This window comes from Equus przewalskii, chromosome 13 (assembly GCF_037783145.1).
Source record: "Equus przewalskii isolate Varuska chromosome 13, EquPr2, whole genome shotgun sequence".
Lineage (NCBI taxonomy): Eukaryota > Metazoa > Chordata > Mammalia > Perissodactyla > Equidae > Equus > Equus przewalskii.
The window spans coordinates 2784032-2794297 of record NC_091843.1 but is presented as its reverse complement, the minus strand read 5'-3'; the positions used below and the strand labels follow the sequence as shown (position 1 = coordinate 2794297).

At 40.0% G+C, this 10266-nt stretch overlaps 1 long non-coding RNA gene across 1 annotated transcript; it reads left to right on the top strand.

Annotated features, from left to right (window-relative positions):
• The first annotated feature begins 2926 nt into the window (after nt 1–2926).
• LOC139075238 (uncharacterized) lies at nt 2927–8274 on the top strand. Its single transcript, XR_011525406.1, has 4 exons — nt 2927–3063; nt 3622–3821; nt 3913–4049; nt 8098–8274. It is a non-coding gene; the product is annotated as an uncharacterized lncRNA (long non-coding RNA).
• Nucleotides 8275–10266: the final 1992 nt, after the last annotated feature.

The window sequence follows — 10266 nt, the reverse complement described above, 5'->3', positions numbered from 1 at the left end:
TGTGCACATCAACCCGGAAGCTCTCCAAACCCCATAGTTTAGGAGTTTTTATGGAGCTTTCATTATGTAGGCATGACTGACTAAATCCTTGGCCATTAGTGGTGAACTCAATATCCAGCCACTCTCCTCTCCCCAGAGGTCAGGGAGTAGGGCTGAAAGTTCCAACTGTCTAATCACATAGCTGGTTCCTCTGGCAGCCAGCCCCATCCTGAAGCTGTCTAGGGGCCCGCCAAGAGTCACCTCATCAGCATAAACTCAGGTATGGTTGAAAAGGGCTTATTATGTTTAACAAAATATGCTCCTCTCACCCCTATCACTCAGTAAATTCCACGTATTTTAGAAGCTCTCATGCCAGGAACCAGGGACAAAGACCAAATATGTTTCTTATTATATCACAATATCATATCTTTTATTTCTTTTTATTGCTTCATTGCACTGGCTAGAATCTCTGGCACCATAATGAACAGAAGTGGTGAGAGCCCTTCCTGTCTTGCTCTTAATATTAAAGGGAAAGCAGTCACTCTTTCAGCATTAAGTATGATGCTAGCTGTAGGTTTTCATATATGACTTTAATCAGAGTGAGAAAATTCCCTTCTGTTTCTGTTTGCTGAAAGGTTTTATCAGGAATAGCCAGCCCTGGTGGTCTAGTGGTGAAGATTCGGTGCTCTCACCACCATGGCCCAGGTTCCTTTCCCAGTCACCATACCACCCATCTGTCGGTTGTCACACTGTAGCAACTGTGTGTTGCTGCGATGCTGAAAGCTATGCCATCTCTATTTCAAATACCAGCAGAGTCACCTAAGATGGACAGGTTTTAGTGGAGCTTCCGGACTAGACAGACTAGGAAGAAGGACCTGGCCACCCACTTCCGAAAAATTGGCCATGAAAACCCTGTGAAAGGCAGGGGAGCATTGTCTGATAGAGCCCTGGAAAGGGAGAGGATGGCATAGAAAGACCAGGCAGTGTTCCACTCTTCTGTACACAGGCTTGCTGGGTGTCAGAATCAACTCAACAGCACTACTTTATCATGAATCTATGCTGAATTTTGTCTATTACTTTTTCTATGTCTGTTGGGATGGTTTTCCTTTTTTAGTTTGTTAATACAGTGAATCATATTGATTTATTTTCTAATTTTAATCCAACCTTGCATTCCTGAGATAAAGCCCATTTGGTCGTATATATTATCCAACTTAAGACACTTCTAAATAACACATGAGTTAAAAAGAAAGTCATAAGAGATATTTTTTAAATATTTTAAAATAAATTTTAAAAATAGTAAAATTTGTAGGATACAGTTAAAGCAATACTTACAGGGAAATTGAATTTGAAGTTTAAAGACTCCCTCCCCCAACCCCAAAAAAACTCCAGGCCAGATGGTTACACTTTCTTGCAGAATATAAGAGGAGAAAACTTTCTCAACTCATTTTATGAAGCCAGAATTATTAGAATACCAAATCAAAATAAATTACAAGAAAAGGCAACTACAGATCAATATCTTTCATGATCATAGATGCACACATCCTCAAAATAATATTAGCAAATCAAGCCCAGTAACATATAAAAAGGATAATAAAATACATTACAGCCAAGTGAGGGCCACCCCAGGAATAGAAGGCTGCTACAGCATTAAAAAAATCAGTCAATGTATTTCTCCCTCTAAATAGGCTAAGAAAAATCTTTTGATAAAATTCAACATAATTGGTGAAAATATTGACCTACACAAAGGAATGAATAGTAAAGGAAATAACTACTACATGGTTAAATATATAAGATATTTTCTTATTATTTAAATCTCTTTGAAAGATAATTATCTGTTAAAACAATGCAGTGGTGTAGGGCTTATAACATCTGTAAAAGTAAAACATATGACAACTAGAGCAAAAAGGTCAGGGGAGGAGAAATGGAAGTGCACTATTGCAAAGTCCTTGTATTATATGTGAAATAGTATTATATTAATTCAAGGTAGAATGTGATAAGTCAAAGATGTATATTATGGACTTCAAAACACTGATCACTTGTATTATAAAAGGAGAAACTATACATATGTCAAATCATCACAATGTACACTTTAATTATCTTACAATTTTATTTCTAAATTATGCCTCAATGAAACTGAAAAAAGAAAGAAAAAAGAAGTTTCAAATCAGTAACCTAAACTTTACCTTGACAAACCAAAAGAACAAGCAAATGACACCTAAAGTAGGCAAAAGAAAGAATATGATAAAGATAAGAGTGTTGACAAAGATGTTTTGCTTGATCAAACTTTAGTCAGCCTCCTGACTATGTTAATACATTGTATACCACAGAAATAACTGTTTCCTTATCAAATGAACTCTCCTCAGATCTTTAACCTCAATCATTTTTTAAAAAAGTCTTTTGTCATTCACAGACAGTTACTGTTTTACTCTGATTCTTCTCTGAAAGCATTTACAATTACCTAGGTAGGAATGCTCCATGATGGAATCACTGACATGACTTTGGGACCATGCCACTGGAATGAGTAAGAATTCCCAAAACTAATGAAGAAGCCAGTGGATTCCTAAAATTGCTAACTCAAGATCAAGCAGAACAAGAATTAATTACTTGGGACTGAATGAACTAATGAGGAAAATTATAATTTTTTTATATTCTTTGTTTGAAACATTGCTGGTTCTTTAGTGTTTTGTTTTCCAGGTTTAAGGAAAACTTCTTCTCTTGAGCTACCTATAACTTATGGCAATTTGGTAAATTATATCTGTGTAAACAGAAGTGAAACATTTCTCTTTTCTCCCCACCTGATTCTTCCAGAATTTGGAACTTATTGAGTATTCTTATTCTCATGGCAATATAGTCATTTACATAAGATCAATAAGAATTTGTTCTCCTTGTAACAGGATATAATTGGAGGTGATGGTTATATCACAAAGGCTTTGACTGGAATCTTGTGTTTGAGAATGACGAGCATAGACTCAGCTATGACCAGACAGCTTTAAGGAACTAAGGTTGACTTTATGGAGCCAATAAAGCCCCTTGGAAAAATCTGGCCTGGTACATTGTTTACAGGGTTCCCAGCAGTCTTACCAGGTGAGTAATGAAGGTCACTTTCTGACAGGCCCAGGAACCTCAAGATATTTGGAGGACCTCAAGAAGAGAATTCTCTCAAATATGTAGGTATTGCAGGGAGAGTCTGATGGCGAGTCCTTGGGTTGGCTTCCTAGCCTCAAAAGGTTTTGAAAAGTCCTACCTGAGGTTCATCATGAAAAGCTCCAGCAAAGCAAACTCAAAAGGCCTATGTGATCAGTCACTATTCTTGCTGTACTTACATAAGTAATCAGGCCTGGTTTAATTTTGCAGACAAATTAGTCTTACTTTGATTATCTTTGATAGAAATGGGAGTGACTGTAAAGAGAAAGATTATGTTTCAATGGTAAACTATAGCAAACCTGTGTGGGTATTAACTTCTAGTCTTGTTTACTGCCTTTAAGCTTTTGTTACCTACCTGTAAACTGGGCATCCAGCCTGAATTCTTCTAGTTCCCTCCAGTATCTGGCTACAACTGTCTAAATTAACATTTCCAATTTCTCTCCCTTTTAGCTTAGAATCATTGAGAACTAAAACTACCCTTTCCCCAAAATCCTGCAGGCTGATAAACTTAATGATTTGATACAAACTTCAAGGAAATCACCATAACAGATCACATATGGGCAACCTTCATGCCTGCTGCTGCGTGGGTCTCTCAGAAACTTCACTGGAACACCCAATGCTGTTGCCAGAGACGTTCAAACTGCAAACCAGGGAAAATTATCACATGGCCACTGCCACCCTCACTCCACCATTTAAAGGTATGTTGAGCCCAACATCTAGAAATCTCGACTGGCTGCCTTCTGGACTCAGAAACTGGGTTTCTAATTATTAATCTTTCAATTTTAATAGAAATCCTCCTCATTAAATGCCTGACTGCTAGCACCATCCAGCAAATATTCTTTACAACCAAGTCCCAACAGAAGGTTCAGCTGCTCCCCAGTGAACAAAAGGAGACAAAAGGAGAAGCGGATTTATATTGTTCAAAGGTAAGAAGAATGTATCTTCTTTCCTTAAACAAGAGGGGGAACTGACAAAGATTCAAACTTTGGTCAGGCTCCTGAACCTTCTCCTAGGCCCATCTGTGCACTTCCTTATAAAAGCCAATTTTAGCAAGAACCCTGCTAAGTTGGTTTCACCAGAACCCCCCACCCTCAATATCTGATCATTTCCCATATCTGACCCAGTTCCTCCTCCTCCACCATCCCCCAGGTGATCTCTGATCACCCTGGCCTGTCTTCAGCAAGAATCCTATTAGGTCAGTTTAGCCAGAATCTCCCATTAACTCTGATGTTTCCTCTTAGTAATTTTCCATCCACTGCCCTCCACTCTGCTCCTTGGCTATAAATTCCCACTTCCCCATGCTGTATTTACAGTTGAGTGCACTGCCCATTGCAGTGGTCCCTGTACCCATGGGCCTGAATAAAGTCTGCCTCAGCATTTTTAGCAAGTATCATTGAATATTTTTTCTTAAACACTGATGATCTGCCTGAGGCCAGAGTAAGCCACAGGAATTTGAAGAAGCAGAGGCTACTTATTTCATATCTGAAGCCCAACACAGAAGCCTTATTATTTTAAAAAGATTGCTCCTTTGGCTGTCCTTAAAATGGAACTCTCAGACTCAGGGGGAGTGAGTGTGTGCATGAAGCCTGGGATCCTGCAGCGTGGGACAGAAGCCCTAAGAGTACAAGGTGGGGTCAATGCTCAACCGTGGCTCATCTATCCACACAAGGAGGGCCCAGCAAGTGACCTGCACACTCTAGAGCTATCCGTGATACATATGGATAACTCAGTATTGCATGGGTATGCCAAAATGCAATAATCTATTTCTCTGTTGATAGAATTTGGATTGCTTCCACTTTTTTTTCCTCTTAAAAGTCATCATGCAATGAAAACATCTTTCCCATGGATGGTAGAATTCTTCTAGGGTCTATAGCTAAGGTTGAATCATATAAAGCTGTTGATTTTTAACTGATTTTTTGACCTACAAAAAAATGGCATTTTCCTGGGTTCAATCTAATAGAAGAGGAATTACTAAGTCATAACGGTATGTACTTTTTTTCCAGTTTTACTACATACTTGTTGTAAAACTTTACTCTCAGCGATTAATAAACAATGAGACTTCTTTCTTGAGCTCTTTGCCGAGAGTTGGTGCCGTCATACAGTTTCATCTTTGCCGCTCTGGTGGATGTGAACAGTAACTCATTGTTTTAATTTTCTTTTTTTTTCTGGGAAATTGAGCATGTTTTCATGTGTTTATTAGACATTCTATTTTTATCTTCTCTGAATTGCCCTTTTGTCCTTTCCTCATTTGTTAATGGATTGTTTATCTCTTTCTTATTAATTTGTTTGAGCTCTTTGTATATTTTGGTAGTAATCTCCTGTTGTTTTTACACATGGTACAAATATCTTTTCCCAGTTTATGGCTTTCCTTTTAACTTTGTTTCTGCTGTTTTATTGTCTTTTGTCAAGAGAATTCTTTATGTGGCATGGTCAAATTTACTGAAATATTCCTTATAATTTTGCTTTTAATAGCTTAAGACGTTCTTCTTTAAACTGCGTTCATAAAGATAGTTTCCTATGATTTTTTCTAGTAAATAATGTTATTGTAAATGCAGGAGTAAGTCTCCCTTATAGGGTCTTTAAAGATCACTCAAACGCAGCTGCAGAAATTACACTCGAAGAGGCATCTGAAATTAAAGGGTTTATTGTACAGGCAGGTCCCAGCAAGGGAGGCACGGTATGCCCAGAAATTTGGTCACAGCGGGCAGGGTGGGAGAAGAGCAGCCCCGTGGGCAGTGCGTCTGCTGAGGGTCCTGCTGGAGCAGCTCCTGGCAGGGGGAAGCACTCTCAGTGGGTAACGTGCATATAACTGGATCACCATGGAAAGGAGTAAAATGGGGATGTCATCACAAAGCTCGCCACTTGAATGCACATATTGGGGATGAGTACTCAGAAACCGGAGGTAACTAGGTGAAAGTTCAAAACAAGCAGGGTGGGGGCTGGCATTCAGGGAGCCATTGAGGCAATAAATAATAGCTTTACGTTGCAGTGTCAGTTTTCACATTGGAGTCTTTAATCCATTCAATGATTATTTTTGTGTAAGTTGTGAATGGGGTATGCATTTCTAGGTAACCTTTTTTTTCAATGTGGAAAGCTAAATAATCCAACATCATTTGTGGAATCATTTCCCTGTGGATTAATAAAGTCTGCTCTGTAATATCTTAAGGTCCCATCTTTCATTGATCCTGTTTCTGGTCTCTCTGTTCTGCTCTGTGAATCCTCTTTTCTACTTCTGCACAATAGCACACTCTCTTAATCTGGACTGTAAATTTACACCATCTTGATATCTGGGAGGACAAATTCTTCCTTCTTCTTTTTTGTTTGTTTCATTATGTGCTTGTTTTTTAAAAATAGTGTTGGCTTTTGGGATCTTTACTCTTCCACATACATTTTTAAATCAGTCACTCGAGATCCATGAAAACTCTTTTTGAGTTTGACTGAAATGATATCAAATGTATAGATTAATCTGGGAGAGAATTGACACCTTTCAAAATTGAGTCTTCTATCAATGAACTATCTTCTCACTTATCTTCTTTTATGTTCTTCAGTATCATTTCACAACCTTTTATCCTCTTAAGTGCTTACACATCTTTAACAATATGATAGCTATATACTATTGTGAATAATTTTTTGTGTCATAACATTTAACTAGCTACCACTGGTAAATATCAATGTAATTAATTTTGTTTGTTAATCTTGTTTCTAGAAGTTTGCCGATCTCTCTTGTTAGTTCCCAAAATTTTTCTGTAAATGCTCTTGAGTGTTTTATACTGACAAAGATAAGATATATACATAATAAGAATGATTTTCTCTTTCAAATCCTATACCTCTTATTTCTGTTTCATGTCTGATTGGATTGGCTGGGACGTCCAGGACAATGTGGAGCAGTGGGAATAAGAGCAAACAGGCCCTATTTTTCCTGATTTTAAGAGAATACTAATTATGTTTTGTCATTTAAGAATGACAGGTTTTTGACAGATAATTTTTGTCAGGATATCTTGTCAGTTTTAATGAATAGCCTTTATCAAGATAAAGAATTTTGCTAATAGTGACATCATATTAAAATTATGAATAAGTGTTGAGTTTTATCAAATGCTGGATAATCATGTGGTTAACTGTTGATCTAACAAATTATCTTAATATAAGCCTGTTCTTGTCTTCCTTTTGCTAAGGTCAACATCCCTTTGCTGGGACCTAATTCTACTCAAATACCTTATGTATTTTCTTATGCAATACACTAGGTATCTTTGCATTATCCTTTCTGAGTAAATGAGCTAAACAAGAACTTGCATAGGGTCTTCATAGGGGCAGATAATTCATAAAATTAATTTTAAAAATTTTCAATAGCAATAGCTTTCCTCCTTAAAAAATGTGAACAACATGGAGACATAATGAAAAATGTGCACATTCACACTCCCCATTATAAAGCAGAAACATCATTGCCGAAGTCCATGGGTTTCCTTCCATTGACGGAGGTGGAAATGGAAGCACCTGTCAGAGTAGGTAAGTGAGAGAAGGAGAACCATGGAGACTAAAACATTCCTTTCAGAAGCAAAATGCAGTCTTCATGGTGAACTAGGGGATTAATATTAACGAAGAATATAAATTACTGTGGGGATAGGGGACCCCCTACCTGAGATGTGACCCTTAGGAAGAGTTTGACAAGGTCCCTGAAGGAGAGCAGGTGTCAGCTGCTCTCCGGAGCAGGCTGCTACTCGTCTACACCAGCATCACTTCCATTCTCCCTCCTTCCTGAGTGAATAACGATTGCTAGCTACCCACATTGCTGCTCAGAATAAAGATTACATTTTCCAGCCTCCCTTGCAGCTTAGTGTGGCCTTATTACTAAGTTCTAGCCAATAAGACTGATGTGAAAGTGTGGGAATTCTGGGAAAGCTCCCTAAAGGGAGCTGACTCAGAGTGGAGGAGCCTCATTTTCGCTCTTCTGCTTTTCCTTCTTTCTCTGGCCTGCAGTGTGGAAATGACAACTGCTCCACGAGCTGCCATTCTGGACCATAGGATGAGGATAGAGCAGCGATATCTGAGCCTAGGGGTCTAGTGACGCCTTAAACCCACTGTACCAGCCTTGGAATGCCTACTTTGGAACTTATTTTGTGTGGGATAGAAATAAACTTCTACTTGTGTAAGCCACATCTTTTGCTGTTCTATATAGCAGAACCCAATCCTAACGGACCCATCAGTTGTGAAAGTGTATAGCCCCGCCCTACCGCTCTTAAGCTATATTAAAAGAAAAGAACAAGCAATACACGATTTGCAAACTGGAACTTTGAGAGAAGGCCAACAGGTCTCAGATAGCTTGAGAATGGAGGCAAGGAGAATTCCCTCATGCTATCTTAGGATGAATAGATAGTCTAGATTCAAGAGACCTTCTGAAAATGAGAGTTAGTTTAAAAACAAAAAAGAATTGCAACTGTGCAAAGATAATACAACTCTTCCTCCTCCATCAGACACACAGAACAACAAGGAAGAAATGAGGGCACCAGTCCTGCAGGAAAAAAAGAGTAACGTAGCCTCAGAAGGACACTGTGCTTTTGAGGATTGCATAAAGAATAAGGAATCACTAAGAAAAGAAATCTAAGGCGACAGAATGTGATGAAATGGAGAATGCAAAGATACGGAAACAAATGGAGAACAAAAACGATACAATTATGGAATTATTAATCCATTCAAAAGAGTAAGGAACAACAAGGCTAAAAACAGAATTAGTCACTTAGAGAAAAACCTCTAGATAACTCAGTGAATGCACTGGAAAGAGACAAAAATGAGACAGAGAGAAGAGGTAAAAAGGCAGACAGTGCGAGCCAGCCCTGGGGCCTAGTGGTTAAGATCGGCGCACTCTGCTTTGGTGGCCTGGGCCCAGTTTTCGGGCATGAGCCTACACCACTTGTTTATCAGTGACCGTGCTGTGATGGCAGCTCACATGCGAAATAGAAGAAGATTGGCAACAGATGTTAGCTCAAGGGGAATCTTCCCCAGCAAAAAAAAAAAAAAAAAAAAAAAGGCAGACAATGTGATCCAAAAAGAAGGTAAGACAATGTGTCCTTATAGGCACTTGATTCTCCGGGGTCTCAGGGGTCCTTGTATGGTCAGGCATGAGTTCACCTTGTCTCAGGATGGCAAGCAGGCATCCTGCTCACATTAGGACATCCTAAATGCTCAGAGTGCCCTAGTGCAGCAGGAGGTGTTTCGAGGATCCGAAGAGGCCACATAGGGTCAGATGAGTCTGAAAGGTGAGAGTTGCAGAGTCTGGCAGACTTGGAGAGGCCTGGGGAGGCAGGGGTATTGAAGAGACAGAATGTCACAGGGGGCAGGGTGTTGTGGGCCTCATGACATTTTTATCATGTCAGAACATTCTTGAAGTGTCCTTATAACATCGCTAACTTCGAGGTCAGAGTGTCCTGGAAAACCAGACTGTTTTCCTAGAGTCAGGGTGTCTTGGGGCGTTGGGCTGACTGGGTGATCCAGAAACTTCGGGGAGTTCTGGGAGTCCAGAGCTGCCAGGGTTTTCAGGTAGGTCAGCATAACCTATTGGTCTCTGAATGTGTGAAAATCAGGAATTCTAGGGAGATCAAAGTTTTCTGGAGATCTGGGGTCCTTGAAGGTTTGGATAGGCTTGAATGGACCTGTTATGGAGTAGAGTGTCAAGGTGTCCTTGTACAGTCCAAGTGCTCTCCAGAGGCAGAGGGTCCTGGAGGAGCAGAGGACGCTCGGCAGGGGTGAGAGTATCCAGGAAGTGAGGGTGCTTTGTCGGTTCAGGGGATGTCATGGAGTAAGAGTGTCTTGTAAGGGATGGTTTCCTTGAGAGACCAGGATTTCTTGAGGGTTAGAATAATCACTTTATGGATTCAGGGAGTCCTGGTGAGTCAAAGCCATTCTGGGCTGTCTGTGTGTTGGGGGTAGGGGGAGTGTGGCAGTGATTAGGCTGCCTGTTGAGAAATCCGGGGCTGAGTGAGTCAGAGTGCACCGGAAGGTCAGAGTTTCCCCACGTCAGATGTCCTGATGCGCCAGCATCCACAGGAGGGTCACGGTGCCTTGGGAGATCACGATATGTCTTTACTTGGTCCAGACGTCTTATGACTCAGGCCTGCATGATCAGGGCATCTCCTGGGATGGGGTTTGGGG